Source organism: Haliotis rufescens, unplaced genomic scaffold (assembly GCF_023055435.1).
Source record: "Haliotis rufescens isolate VD_foot unplaced genomic scaffold, xgHalRufe1.0.p SCAF_4, whole genome shotgun sequence".
Lineage (NCBI taxonomy): Eukaryota > Metazoa > Mollusca > Gastropoda > Lepetellida > Haliotidae > Haliotis > Haliotis rufescens.
In genome coordinates, this window is record NW_025964112.1 from 63,549,697 (window position 1) to 63,565,280 (window position 15,584).

The 15,584-nt window shown below is 40.3% G+C and overlaps 1 protein-coding gene across 1 annotated transcript in view; it reads left to right on the forward strand.

The window, feature by feature from the left end:
* Window positions 1-14,565: 14,565 nt before the first annotated feature.
* Window positions 14,566-15,584, forward strand: part of LOC124112180 (dual oxidase 2-like) — a 47,335-nt gene continuing 46,316 nt past the window's right edge. The window contains exon 1 of the mRNA XM_048381756.1: window positions 14,566-14,606. The gene's annotated coding sequence lies outside the window, so the exon portion shown is untranslated. The remainder of the gene's footprint in view (window positions 14,607-15,584) is intronic.

Genomic DNA, 15,584 nt, shown 5'->3' on the forward strand with positions numbered 1-15,584 from the left:
AAGTCCGGGTAGATGCCGGTTAAACAAGCCACCCATCGACCTTTCTACAGCAATAAGCATCTGCCCTTCCCATCACCCAGTACACACTGCTGGGCTGAGGAAAGTATACACCCATGTGTGATGGTGGCTACAAATAAAACAAACAAGAAATGGTTATTCAGTTATGTATTTTATACCGGTATCATAGATGTATATCGGACCAGAGGTGTGTAGTGTGTGGGCGACTGTTTTCAGCCCAGTTTTGATCACGTTTGTAATGTTTTGGTCAAATCCAATTTTCAAGTGCATGCTTCCTTTTGTCTGGCAGTTTATTTGGAAACAATAGACAACTAGAACCACCAACTTCTGTTCGAAAATACAGACAGAGAGTTTATTCAGAATGTAAGGCCATATGGTCCATTGTACAGTTCAGTTTTAACAAATACATAAAAATCAACGTGATCGTGAACATAGTATAGTATATATTCACCTTAGTCTAGATACATGTTCTAAATACATTGCTAAAGATTTGATAACGTCTTCATTGTGGGAATGTGTCTTTCGAGATCCATACAAAGGAAAATCCATAATTAAATATCATGCTTCTTACACCAGACACCCAATTCGTTTTCCCTTCACCATCTAACTACTTTGGGACTTTTTCACAATGAAATGGGTACCCGTGTACTTCCATTTTCAATAATATGAATATATATATACAACAGTGACCAGTTTCACCAAGTACTGTCTTATTTGAAGCATATTTACCAATGCTAAAAATCCAATGTTTGAAGTTTTTTAATGGAATCAAAATACTTAATGCTCCAACTTTCCGAGCCGAATAAGAAATGGATGCAATTTCACCATCAAATATAGAAATTGCTGTTGAAAATGAGATTATTTGTTTTCCTTAAATAATTTATAAACAGGAAAATATTGCCTTCGATGCTTGCAGCGCTATGTGCTTACAAGCCTTGGACCAATTTATTCTTGTGGACATTAATTGTCCAAAATATTTGTAATAACTAACAACTTCCAAATGCTGATTTTCATGTTTTCATGTTTCGATACAATTCCACCATTTCTAAAAACAACAACACTGTTTTTTTCTCGAGGGTAACTTCTAAACCCCACTGCAATACATGAAGCTGTTTCTGCAAGCCAACCACATAGTAGGACACCAAAGCAACATCATCCGCGAACAGCAGTAGCATAATATTTATAATGTCTTGTGTCACTTATACTAACATTATTTGTAAAATTCAGAAACAAGTTCGTTTATCAAAAAAAAAAAGAGATGAATAAGACGGGGTTTAAAATGCAACCTTGGCGGACACAACAGGAAGGAGTAAAACATGGAGTTATATCCGATTCTGTTCTATACATGCTTTAACTGAGACATACATATATTTTAGAAGTATTGTCATGACAATCTTTAGTTATCTGAAGATACAGCCATTCTTTTCTATTGTAACAGTGCACAATTTATGGCTACATTCCTCACATTTTTATATTAATTTGTATGTATACATTTTTTCTATATTTGCCACATAGTTCATGCAATTCATTCTATACAGTTACTAATATTTAATTATCCTTCATTGCCATAGCCAAAGCTGACGATAGTTCACCTAGCAAAGCTAAATTAACATCAACCATATGCTATCTGAAGTGTTTACTTAAAATTCAATCTTACCATTTAATTAACGCAATTACCATCGTGTCACGGTCTCGTGACATTAACTTCACCTCTCAATTACAAACATTCACCCGATTAAGGAGCAAGAGGTATGCCTGAAACATAATGGCAAGAAATAAAAGAAGTTGCTGTCCATAAAAAGTGTCATGTATTCATACTCAATGACCATTGAATAGACATTCAGATTGTGTAACGTGACAACACCAAAAAGTCATTTCGGTCTGCCCAGTTCCTATTGGTAAATTACCTAATCTATTTTAACCTACCAAAATTAAATGACGATTTTCGCCAATCAAGAGAATTCAAACGTTGATCAGTGGTGTTTTCAGTACTTTTTAGCCACTAAAAAGCGGTCTGTGATTTCATATCAACATATTAGACCTCACAATGAATACTGAAACATCTCTTTGGCTGATCACTGACTCATGGAATTCTCCCTTCTAATCTAAGGTAAGATCACTCAATTTATTTAAGGATTGACTGTGTGTTTTTTCGGTTCATTGAGTTGGCTGGTTGGTTTGTTGTTTACCGCCGAACTCAGCAATATTCCAGCTATATGACGGCGGCCTGTAATTAATCGTCCCGTAAAGATCCGGGGTGGAATACGTCTTCAGAAACCCATGCTTCCCGGAAAAGGCGACATCGCTTGTCGTAGAAGGCGACTAACGGGATCGGGTGGTCAGGCTCGCTGACTTGGTTGATGCATGTCATCGATCCTAATTGCGTGGATCGATGTTCATGAGGGCAATCACTGGATTGTCTGGTCCAGATTCGATTATTTACAGACCGCCGTCATACAGCTGGAATATTGCTGAGTGCGGCGTAAACCAACCAGCCAACCAACTGTAAATAATCGAGTCATTGGAATGGCAAAAGCAAAACAATGAAATCTGGTCAAGAAGTTTACCTTAATGTTCAGGTATTTCGATGATCTGACATCGTTCAATAACCATCAAATAACCAATTCCCTTCCACTGATTTACCCACCTGAACTGAACATAATGGACACCAGTGAGGCCGCATCATCTGTGTCATATTTAAATCTATACATCAAGATTCAGAGTGACAAAATACTCTCCATACGACTATGTGACAAGAGGGGTGACTTCGACTTTCTAATGGTCAAATTTCCCTATATGTGAACAGTTCTTCACTGAATGTATAACTGTGAAAATGACGTTCTCAGCGAGAGCCAGTTTCCTGGACTTCGACTCTCAAGCCAAACCATACAGTGATTCATGCGTGTCGGTTTCAAGAGTAGCGGCTTCCTTCTTATGTAGGTCGTTCTTGTCCCGACATATACGTTAGTAATTAATTTGAAATGTCAGGAAGCAAGTTAGGGAAATGTTTGAATATATCAAGCTTGAATGATATCGTAAAGTCTTGAATAACGTGATTTCTGGTCAGAAATAACAGGCATAGCACAGCCCAAACCGCTGGAAGAGTCGCAGAGTTTGGTTGTACTCTTCCAGCCGCTTCTGTACAGGTAAAACCATTACTACACTATCCAACACACCGCTGCAATTTCTAGAAAACACTCCTTTAATATCCATCACACATAACTGTACTATCCAACATACATACATTTCACACGCTAGTCTACTATTTATCACACTTAAATGTGCTATTGGTAATAAATAGAACAGGGCACGTGTGCTGTTGTTATTCATGACACAGGGCACCTGTGCTATTGATAATACATCGCACAGGCGATGTGTGCTGTTATTAATACAGGGCACATAGCACCTGTGCTATTGGTAATACATGGCACAGGGCACCTGTTCTATTATTCATGACACAGGGCACCTGTGCTATTGCTAATACAGGGCGCAGGACACCTGTGCTATTGCTAATACAGGGCGCAGGACACCTGTGCTATTGCTAATACAGGGCGCAGGACACCTGTGCTATTGATAATACATGGCACAGGGTACCTGTGCTGTTGCTAATACATTGAGATCTTCAGCACATCCTGCCTGTGTTATTGATAAATCATTGAGATCTTCAACACAGGCTGCCTGTGCTATTGATAAAACATTGCGATCTTCAACACAGGCTGCCTGTGCTATTGCAAATACGGGGTACAAGGCACCTGTACTATTAGTAATACATGGAACAGGCCATTTGTGCTATTTGTAATTCATGGCACCTGCTCCCTGTGCTACTGGTAAAACATTGAGTCTTCAACACAGACCGCCTGTCCTTTTGGTAATACAGGAGTGGGGCTTTTGCACATGCCGCCTGTTGAACATGGAGGACTTCAACACAGGCCGACTGAGTTATTGCTAATTCAGTGAGATTTACGTTCGGCAAAGACTGTCTGTGCGAAAAGAATAACTGATGCGTATATTTTTTTACTAAGTTGAAACGGGGCGGTCGGGTAGCCTAGTGGTTAAAGCGTTCGCTCGTCACGCCGAAGACCCGGGTTCGATTCCCGACATGGGTACAATGTGTGAAGCCCATTTCTGGTGTCCCCCGCCGTGATATTGCTGGAATATTGCTAAAAGCGGCGTAAAACCATACTCACTCACTCACTCACTAAGTTGAAACTCAAGGGTTTGCATACCACAGTCGAGAGAGAGAAGGAGGAAGGGGGGTGGGGAGTGGTAAGCATGTTTTATCTGAAGGAGATCGTGTAAGAACCTTACCCTAAAGTAAAGCAGACTTTTATCTATTTGATACATGTACAAACAAGATATGAACATTATGTGCGTCACTAAAACTATTAAATTAGCAAACTATTAGTCGAGTAAGAAGACCCTATTTAGTCGAAAAGATAGTGTCCCCATGCACCTGTAGATATATTTTTTTATAATTACTTTTTTATAATCCTCAAATATTAGAAGAATATTGATTAACTGAGATGACAATAATAACTATATACTCTGACCTAAGACACCATCCCAAAGAAGGTGCTTATTACTATGCAAAATTAAACACGGCATAATCTAACCTACTAAATATGCAAAATTATGCATAAGGTCACAGGTCACAAAAAGAGTTCGCTTATCACGCCGAAAACCAGGGTTAGATACCCAAAATGGGTACAAAGTTTGAAACCCAATCACGCACTCATTAATATTATTTGATTAAAATTATGCATGATTTCACAGCTCAAGAAAGTCCATTAAAGATGTAGGCAACTCGCAAAAACGGACAAAGTTATGCATGATGTTACAGGTCAAGAGTTCGATATAAAGAAGATATGATTTGGCCAGTGTCTTAATTAATTTGATATGAATAAATAAACGTACTTACCATCCAATCACCACACACAGACACACACACACACAGACACACACACACAGACACACAGACACACACACACACACACACACACACACACTTTATCGTGAATCTTCTGCTGGTACCTTCGCAAATCCTTCGTGTTCTTTAATATTCCAACGAACTATATCGGGATAGTAGGTCTTTAATAGTGAACGGACACTTCAAAGACATTAAGCAAAAACGATATTTTCGAAGGTATCCCCAGACAAATAAATACAACTTCGAAATAGAACTTATCGCTCTTGATAGGAACTGAAATAGAACCTAATAATATTGTTGGATCTGTTAGCACACTCGACCTTGTTTGAGGAATAATAAGATAACCGATGTATTAAGGTAGGTGCCATGTACACACTGAACAATAAAAAAATGAAAAATCGAAAAAATACCTCTGTTGAATTCATATCTCATCGAGCTTATCGCTATTTATAAAGATTTATAAACACCTGCTAAATAACATTGTTACACTTGTGCACTCGAGTTTGTTTAAATAATTGATTTCAAGTGTACTGGAAGGAAGAATATTAAGCTAACGTCAACACTTGCAATGAGATATTTGAAACTTAAAGTCTCTTAAAGCACGACTGGCATACGGGGCGGTCGGGTAGCCTAGTGGTTAAAGCGTTCGCTCGTCACGCCGAAGACCCGGGTTCGATTCCCGACATGGGTACAATGTGTGAAGCCCATTTCTGGTGTCCCCCGCCGTGATATTGCTGGAATATTGCTAAAAGCGGCGTAAAACCATACTCACTCACTCACTCACGACTGGCATACAATCAGTCTGAACAAAAATTAGACTGAGCGTGGACAAACGTGTTTCAACCTGATTGAAATTGGTGGAACTGGATTCATATACCGCGTCATCATGGTCTTAAACACACGTGTCTGAATTCATCCTTTGTCAATATCAAAAAATAATGTACAGATTATCGTCATGCACAATTAAAGACAGCTCAGTGGATAGACCAGTTAAAGAAACATGTTGTAAAAATGTTGTGTCATCTATTTAGGAAAATAATTTTCACATATACAGTGTGGTACATTTTTCTTCATGACGAATGCTACCGAACTAAGGGTCACCTAGCTTTATAAGAGGGGGAACACATTCAAACTCTTGTTGACATAGTCTACACGGGATTTAACCTTAGAAACTGGTGTGCTTTGGAACATATCCCAGACCAGGTAACAGACTGACCAAAGGGGCATTGTTCATCATGGCATAAAACCCTTCCCCTGAATGATGTTCAGTATAGAACATGTATTTGTCCTGCATGGTTCGAGTCAGATCCTGCTGAATTCCATGCATCTTGCTAACAAGTTTATGACAACATTGTACCTTTCCATTCCTTTTGGTATTTTGTATTCCCTCACCTGTACGAGAACTTGATTCCAGGACTGAATTATTACAAACACCGAGCATTTTCATTGAGCACTGGGATTCATGACTTTGTTTTTCATGACAAATTAAACAACATGAGTCCCATTATTTTTTTTAATATTTTATTCATAATCAATAATATGCATGATAATAATCAGGTGTAAGAGTGCATAGTTATTATTATCATCTTAATTCATCAATATTCTTCTGATCTTGGTGTTATATATTCATAATCAATAACAACCATGATAATAATACTATAAACTGTAAAGGTAAATGAGTGTGTGTGGATATGTATAAAATAACACCCACGGAGTTATCCTTGCCTTGTGTGTTATGTCAATACAGGGGGGACTTATAGCTCTACTTGACTGGTGTGCACCAATACTAAATCAAAATGTCTTTTCCACTTTCACAAACCACACGAATAATCTTCTGATTAAATATTTTTAGTGACGCACTTAAGATGATATATAGGTCCGAGTCTGTTTTACTTGTAGCGGCTCTCACACGATCTGGGGCGGTCGGGTAGCCTAGTGGTTAAAGCGTTCGCTCGTCACGCCGAAAACCCGGGTTCGATTCCCGACATGGGTACAATGTGTGAAGCCCATTTCTGGTGTCCTCCGCCGTGATATTGCGTAAAACCATATTCACTCACTCACTCTCACACGAGCGCCTTCAGATGAGTCATCACAACCAATCAACTCCAACTGCGGCCTGTGCTGAAGCTCCACATTTACATCTACCAGTTTCCTATGGAGTCAAGGGTATAAAAGAAAGCTTCATACCCTCTAATCGCACACCGTATTTGATCACCATGGGCGTTGCCACCTGTCCGGACTGTGAAAAAATGTTTTCAAGGAGAGATGTCATGTTACGACACAGGAGAAATAAACATAGCATACAGCCGCCGCCGTTACAATCCCCGCGGCCTGTGCTGAAGCTCCACATTTTCATCTACCAGTTTCCTATTGCCCTTATGGCGATTTCCATTCTTTTACCTATTTACCATTCTTTACCCCCGGCTTTCCGTTTGCCCATTGTCCATTGCCCATTACCAATCAATGATAATTTAAGGGGTGGCTTCCAGTTGTCCCTACCATCAACGCTAATTGCTGTAAAGTGTTGGCATCCATTGTCTTTTGCTAATCACCCATCAGCGGCAATTATCTGTTGGCCTCCCTTGTTAGTTTCCACCTTTTGTTATCTTATTACTTTTGTTGTTCTTACGTGTACATATATATGCTTACTCCCTCACAGCATTCATTCACCTGATGAAGGAGTAAGCATATACTCCGAAATGTTGTGTTCCTTATAATAAGGAAGTTGACATCCATTAATTCTCTTCCTTATGTGTGTATCACTTCTTGATGCCAGTCAGAGACTTACAAGTTTCCTATTGGTATCTGTGTCCGTATGAGCCATATTCGTGTTAGTAGTTAGATAGAAACGGGCACATAACTCGCTGGATGGTCCAATAATACGCAATTACATAAACATCTGCTCAGATGACGGTGCAAATCATTTAAGTGTTTTAGATGATTTTAAAAGACGGACCTGCGTATAAAGTTTACATCTCATAGACACCACATGGGATGCAGAGATATGAATCCAAACTATTTAAGCCAGCTGTGCATCTCAGATGCTATCTCTTCAAAACGTTCAGCCCAAGACGATAAACACATAAAACAACTAATTCTGAGCCTGCAATATGATATTATCTCGTGACGGTAGATGACAACAAGGAAGAGGTCTCTCCAGCTAAGCCAATAGGAATTGGACGGCTGTACTGAAACACTAACAAAGACGACATCACTGGGTTACGGTATTCCTTGATTGCCTGCCTTCATGGTTGAAGACTTGCTTCGATTCATTAACTGCAGGTGCTTTGTAGGCATACCTTTTTCAAACAGAATAAATATATATGTGTCATGCTGTTTCCGTTCCATTACATGAGTACACAGCTATAATTATATTTTGCTTTTAGTCGGTAATGGACCTAACTATTTTTTCCTTCAGATACTGATGTTATTGAGGTCGCTCGATATAGGCAATCGGCACTTGCTTACAGGGAGCGTAGGGGCGGATCGTTTCAAATATTGAAATAAATATCTAAGTTGCTTCAACATGTATCAATATGTTTTTACACATCGAAAAATATACTCTTGCATTTTAGAAAAGAATATTCGCGGAAAAGATATGATCGAACTAAACAGTCAAATTTTCGAAAATAATATATTTTGTTATAATTTCCATGGGGACATTTGGTATGTTATTCTTTATTTGTTTCGATCATTTATTTCATAAAAGTAACATAAAGTCCCAATGTCATTCTACAATGAGTGAGTGAGATTAGTTTAATGCTGCTTTGGTTGGTATTGGGTCCACTGCATTGGGCTTTAACACCCCTGTGATTCCCTGGAGTATAGGACCCACAGACCAAGATCTGGGATTCGAACTCAGGATCGATGAATCCTGACCCAGCTAAAGGAAACAATAGTGGACCACTGGGCCACGCACACCGTAACATTGTGGATGGTTTCTGTATAGGATAGTTCCCTTTCTGATGAACTTTTTTGGCACTAGTCTTTATGTAATATTTCCTTTAAAAGAAGAAAACTTTGCCTGGTGCTTTTACTCTCCCATTATTGTGTGAACAAGTAATCAAATAAACTTGATAGATGTCATATTTAGACATAATTCTATAACCATCACCCCATTACTTTTTTTCACAACACATTTATTTTCAAGACATGCAATCCTCGTGTGAACTGCATTTTTCCCCGTGTGATATAGATGTTATCCTCGTGTGAACTGCATGTTTCCCGTGTGATATAGAAGGTTTCCTCGTGTAAACTGCATGTTTACCCGTGTGATTTAGATGTTATCTTCGTGTGAACTGCATGTTTCCCCGTGTGATATAGAAGTCTTCCTCGTTTGAACTGCATGTTTACCCGTGTGATATAGATGTCATCCTCATGTGAACTGCACGTTTACCCGTGTGATTTAGATGTTATCCTCGTGTGAACTGCATGTTTACCCATGTGATTTAGATGCATATGTTATCCTCGTATGAACTGCAAGTTACTCCATGTCATAAAGAGGTTATCCTCGTGTGAACTGCATGTTTCCCCGTGTGATATAGAAGGTTTCCTCTCGTAAACTGCATGTTTACCCGTGTGATATAGATGTTATCTTCGTGTGAACTGCATGTTTACACGTGTGATAAAGATGTTATCCTCGTATGAACTGCATGTTTACACGTGTGATTAAGATGTTATCCTTGTATGAACTGCATGTTTACCCGTGTGATAAAGATGTTATCCTCGCGTGAACTGCATGTTTCCTTGTGTGATTTAGATGTTATCCTCGTGTGAACTGCATGTGTCCCCTTGTGAAATAGTTGTTATTCTCGTGTGAAATGCATGTTTCCTCGTGTGACATAGAGTGAGTGAGTGAGTGAGTGAGTGAGTTTGGTTTTACGCCGCTTAAGAAATATTACAACAACACCAGAAATGGGCGTCACATATTGTACCTTGGCATTCGGCGTTTCGAGCGAACGCTTTGACGCCGATCTGGCCCATAGACCCAAATAATGAATAGTTGACGAACGATAGTTTAATTGGCAGGTGTTCTTGTTACCTTCTAAGTGAGGCAGGGTTATAATTATACAGTGAATCAACTTGTACCCAAGTTACAGGAACAAAAAACAAACCACACAATGTCTCAATTTGCATTCCTCCAGTCAATCTGTGTCAGATCCAGGTAGCATACATATCTTCAAGTCCGCCATGCATCTTCGTCTGAGATTTACGAGGTGTGAGCAGCCATGTGTAACCACATGTTTTAACTAAATCTCCCATTGATATGGTTACATACTGCTTAAACATAGATTGAATAAAGCTATATATTAACAGATAGTGGTTATAACGACAGGCACCTGTCGCCTTGGTAAATATGATTAGGTTATCTTTAAACTTTCTTCACTAAAGAATAAAATGTTCTCAATTGGCCTTCCGATACCGGTTTGTGAGATTGGGACGATCTGAAAAACGAAAACAAAAACAGAAGATGGAGCTCTCCTATTGCTGCCATGACGCTCTCCTTTTGCTGCTGTGACTCTCTCCTATTGCTGCCACGACGCTCTCCTATTGCTGCCATGTGGCTTTCCTATTGCTGCTATGACTCGCTCCTATTGCTGCCACGTAGCTCTCCTATTGCTGCCATGTGGCTCTCCTATTACTGCCATGACGCTCTCCTATTGCTGCTATGACGCTCTACTACTTTTGCAATGCAGCTATCATACTGCTGCCATGTAGCTCTCCTATTGCTGCCATGACGCGCTCCCATTGCTGCCATGAGGCTCTCCTATTGCTGCCATGTGGCTCCCCTATTGTTGCCATTTAGCTCTCCTATTGCTACCATTTAGCTCTCCTGTTGATGCCATGTAGCTGTCTTAGTGATGCCACGTAGCTCTCCTATTGCTGCCATGTGGCTCTCCTATTACTGATATGACGCTCTCCTATTGCTGCCACGTAGCTCTTCTATAGCTGTTATGACGCTCTCATACTTCTGCGATGTAGCTATCATATTGCTGCCATGTGGCTCTCCTATTATAGCCATGACGCTCTCCTATTGCTTACATGTGGCTTTCCTATTGCTGCTATGACCCTCTCCTATTGCTGCCACGACGCTCTCCTATTGCTGCAACGACGCTCTCCTATTGCTGCAACGACGCTCTCCTATTGCTGCAACGACGCTCTCCTATTGCTGCTATGACCCTCTCCTATTGCTGCCACGACGTTCTCCTATTGCTGCTATGACGCTCTCCTATTGCTGTCATGTGGCTTTCCTATTGCTGCTATGACCCTCTCCTATTCTGCCACGACGCTCTCCTATTGCTGCTATGACGCTCTCCTATTGCTGCCACGTAGATCTACTATAGCTGTTATGACGCTCTCATACTTTTGCGATGTAGCTATCATATTGCTATCATGTGGCTCTCCTATTGCTGCTATGACGCTCTCCTATTGCAGCCATGACGCTCTCCTATTGCTAACATGTGGCTTTCCTATTGTTGCTACGACCCTCTCCTATTGCTGCCTCGACGCTCTCCTATTGCTGCTATGACGCTCTCCTATTGCTGCCACGTGGCTTTCCTAATGATGCTATGACGCTCTCCTACTGCTGCTATGACGCTCTCCTATTGCTGCCACGTGGCTTTCCTAATGATGCTATGACGCCCTCCTACTGCTGCTATGACGCTCTCCTATTGCTGCCATGTGGCTTTCCTATTGCTGCTATGACGCTCTACTATTGCTACCACTGTACAATAATCAACACATGCAGGAGATGTGCGTCTGTCTCACATTGACTGTCTGTACAATAATCAACACATGCAGGTGATGTGCGTCTGTCTCGCATTGACTGTCTGTACAATAATCAACACATGCAGGTGATGTGCGTCTGTCTCACATTGACTGTCTGGACAATAATCACGACATGCAGGAGATGTGCGTGTGTCTCACATTGACTGTCTGTACAATAATCAACACATGCAGGAAATGTGCGTCTGTCTCACATAGACTATCTGTACAATAATCAACAAAGGCAGGAGATGTGCATCTGTCTCACAATGACTGTCTGTACAATAATCACGACATGCAGGAGATGTGCGTCTGTCTCACAATGACTGTCTGTACAATAATCAACACATGCAGGTGATGTGCGTCTGTCTCACATTGACTGTCTGTACAATAATCTACACATGCAGGATATGTGCGTCTGTCTCACATTGACTGTCTGTACAATAATCAACACATGCAGGATATGTGCGTCTGTCTCACAATGACTGTCTGTACAATAATCACGACATGCAGGAGATGTGCGTCTGTCTCACATTGACTGTCTGTACAATAATCAACACATGCAGGAGATGTGCGTCTGTCTCACAGTGACTGTCTGTACACATGCAGGTGATGTGCGTCTGTCTCACGTTGACTGTCTGTACAATAATCAACACATGCAGGAGATGTGCGTCTGTCTCACATTGACTGTCTGTACACATGCAGGAGATGTGCGTCTGTCTCACATTGACTGTCTGTACAATAATCAACACATGCAGGAGATGTGCGTCTGTCTCACAATGACTGTCTGTACAATAATCAACACTTGCAGGAGATGTGCGTCTGTCTCACATTGACTGTCTGTACAATAATCACGACATGCAGGAGATGTGCGTCTGTCTCACATTGACTGTCCGTACAATAATCTACACATGCAGGAGATGTGCGTCTGTCTCACATTGACTGTCTGTACAATAATCAACACATGCAGGAGATCTGCGTCTGTCTCACAATGACTGTCTGTACAATAATCAACACATGCAGGAGATGTGCGTCTGTCTCTCATTGACTGTCTGTACACATGCAGGAGATGTGCGTCTGTCTCACATTGACTGTCTGTACACATGCAGGAGATGTGCGTCTGTCTCACATTGACTGTCTGTACAATAATCAACACATGCAGGAGATGTGCGTCCGTCTCACATTGACTGTCTGTACAATAATCAACACATGCAGGAGATGTGCGTCTGTCTCACATTGACTGTCTGTACAATAATCAACACATGCAGGTGATCTGCGTCTGTCTCACATTGACTGTCTGTACAATAATCAACACATGCAGGAGATGTGCGTCTGTCTCACATTGACTGTCTGTACAATAATCAACACATGCAGGAGATGTGCGTCTGTCTCACATTGACTGTCTGTACAATAATCAACACATGCAGGTGATGTGCGTCTGTTCCACATTGACTGTCTGTACAATAATCAACACTTGCAGGAGATGTGCGTCTGTCTCACAGTGACTGTCTGTACAATAATCAACACATGCAGGAGATGTGCGTCTGTCTCACATTGACTGTCTGTACAATTATCAACACATGCAGGAGATGTGCGTCTGTCTCACATTGACTCTCTGGACAATAATCAACATGTTAATAATATTATTCTAATGGAACCTGCGTCTCTGTTGAAACTTGGTATAGTCTGACTGTTCCTTACTTCCACTATTAACATCATTGCCACCGTCGCCGATTTCATTAGCATTGTTGTGTATATTATTTACTGTCAATATTAATCAATAACCTGGGACAATATATTTCACTTCACTTCGCTCCCAAACTCCACACCGCTTTGTCACATGCAATTGGCCCAAGTTTAAGATAATAGAAAAGTACCTTTGTGAAAGGCCATGTCGATTCAGAACCATCAGTGATATGTACTCAGCGTCCCTTAAAGCTGATTTAATTAAAATTTCTCTAAATGCTTGCAACCTTTCATCATTTTAAAATAATTCAACTTTTTGAAGTGGTTTGAGAAGGGATTGTGTGTTGATGCGGTTACTGTTCAATTTTCAACAAAACGTATCACGATATCCTCATTCCACGAGGGAACGCTGTGAAGGCGCTGGTATTCCTGTGACACTCCCGACCAGGACAGTATATACACTATGTAATTGTTGTACATAGGATACATGACTGGCATATAATACTACGCCATATTGCAGTCATTGTCATGTAGATTTTGTCAGTCGGAACATCCGGGGCCTATTCTCGGTATTTAGAGGGCTCTGTCCGACGCGGCTTATGAACGACACCCGCCGCACTGCACAGGTATATTTTACTTCTACTAATTACTTAACGGACATTTAAATATAACGAGACTTACCTTAAAATGTATTCTGTTTTAACTCTCAGTCGACTTTCATTCAATGAGATTTAGTTATAACTGTGTGTAATAGTACTTCTGTGTTTCCGCACGCGTGTGTGTGTGTGTGTGTGTTTGTGTGTGTTGGTTTGTGTGTGTGTGTGCGTGCGAGCGTGTGTGTGTGTTTGTCTATGTGTTTGGCTGTAATAGTGTGTTTGTGTGTGTAATAGTGTGTCTGTATGTCTTTCTGTGTGTCTGTGTGTTTGAGTGTAATAGTGTATCTGTATGCCTCTCTGTGTCTATGTGTTTGATTGTATTAGTGTGTCTGTATGCCTCTCTATGTGTCTATGTGTTTGTGTGTAATCATGTGCCTGTATGCCTGTCTATTCACGTACTTGACAGTTCTATTACGATTAAGTTTGGAAATGAAATAATGCTGCATGATTAAGTGAATATCGTTATGTTACTGATAGAATTAATTGATAAGTAGGCAGGTTGGCTTTGGCTCTGTCCGACGCGGCTTATGAACGACACCCGCCGCACTGCACAGGTATATTTTACTTCTACTAATTACTTAACGGACATTTAAATATAACGAGACTTACCTTAAAATGTATTCTGTTTTAACTCTCCGTCGACTTTCATTCAATGTGATTTAGTTATAACTGTGTGTAATAGTACTTCTGTGTTTCCGCACGCGTGTGTGTGTGTGTATGTGTGTGTTGGTTTGTGTGTGTGCGTGCGTGCGAGCGTGTGTGTGTGTGTGTTTGTCTATGTGTTTGGCTGTAATAGTGTGTTTGTGTGTGTAATAGTGTGTCTGTATGTCTTTCTGTGTGTCTATGTGTTTGAGTGTAATAGGGTGTCTGTATGTATCTCTGTGTGTCTGTGTGTTTGTGTGTAATAGTGTGTCTGTATGTATCTCTGTGTGTCTGTGTGTTTGTGTGTAATAGTGTGTTTGCATGTCTCTCTGTGTCTATGTGTTTGATTGTAATAGTGTGTTGTATGCCTCTCTATGTGTCTATGTGTTTGTGTGTAATCATGTGCCTGTATGCCTGTCTATTCACGTACTTGACAATTTTATTACGAGTAAGTTTGAACATGAAATAATGCTGCATGATTAAGTGAATATCGTTATGTTACTGACAGAATTAATTGATAAGTAGGCATGTTGGCTTTAACTCGATTTGAAAATCATTTCAATTTCAATTTATTTCACTGTTAAAAAATGCACATGGCTTCCTGGTATACAATTGATAACATTTCCAAACTCAATAAAAAAATAATGAAGTAATTGGTTTTCGTTACAAAAAATTACTGTCACAGATTCTTACGTAGGACGTTATAAAATATAGAATGGTTCCTGTGGTGTGATTACAATGACGCAAGCTATTACGCAATTGAAATAAACTTCCGAATGTGACGCCGATGTTAATTTATGAGCTCTATATATAAAACACGTGCACCAAGTACAATTGATCAGAAGCAGAGGCGTTAAACAGGAAAGAGAGATACCATAAAACATTTCTAT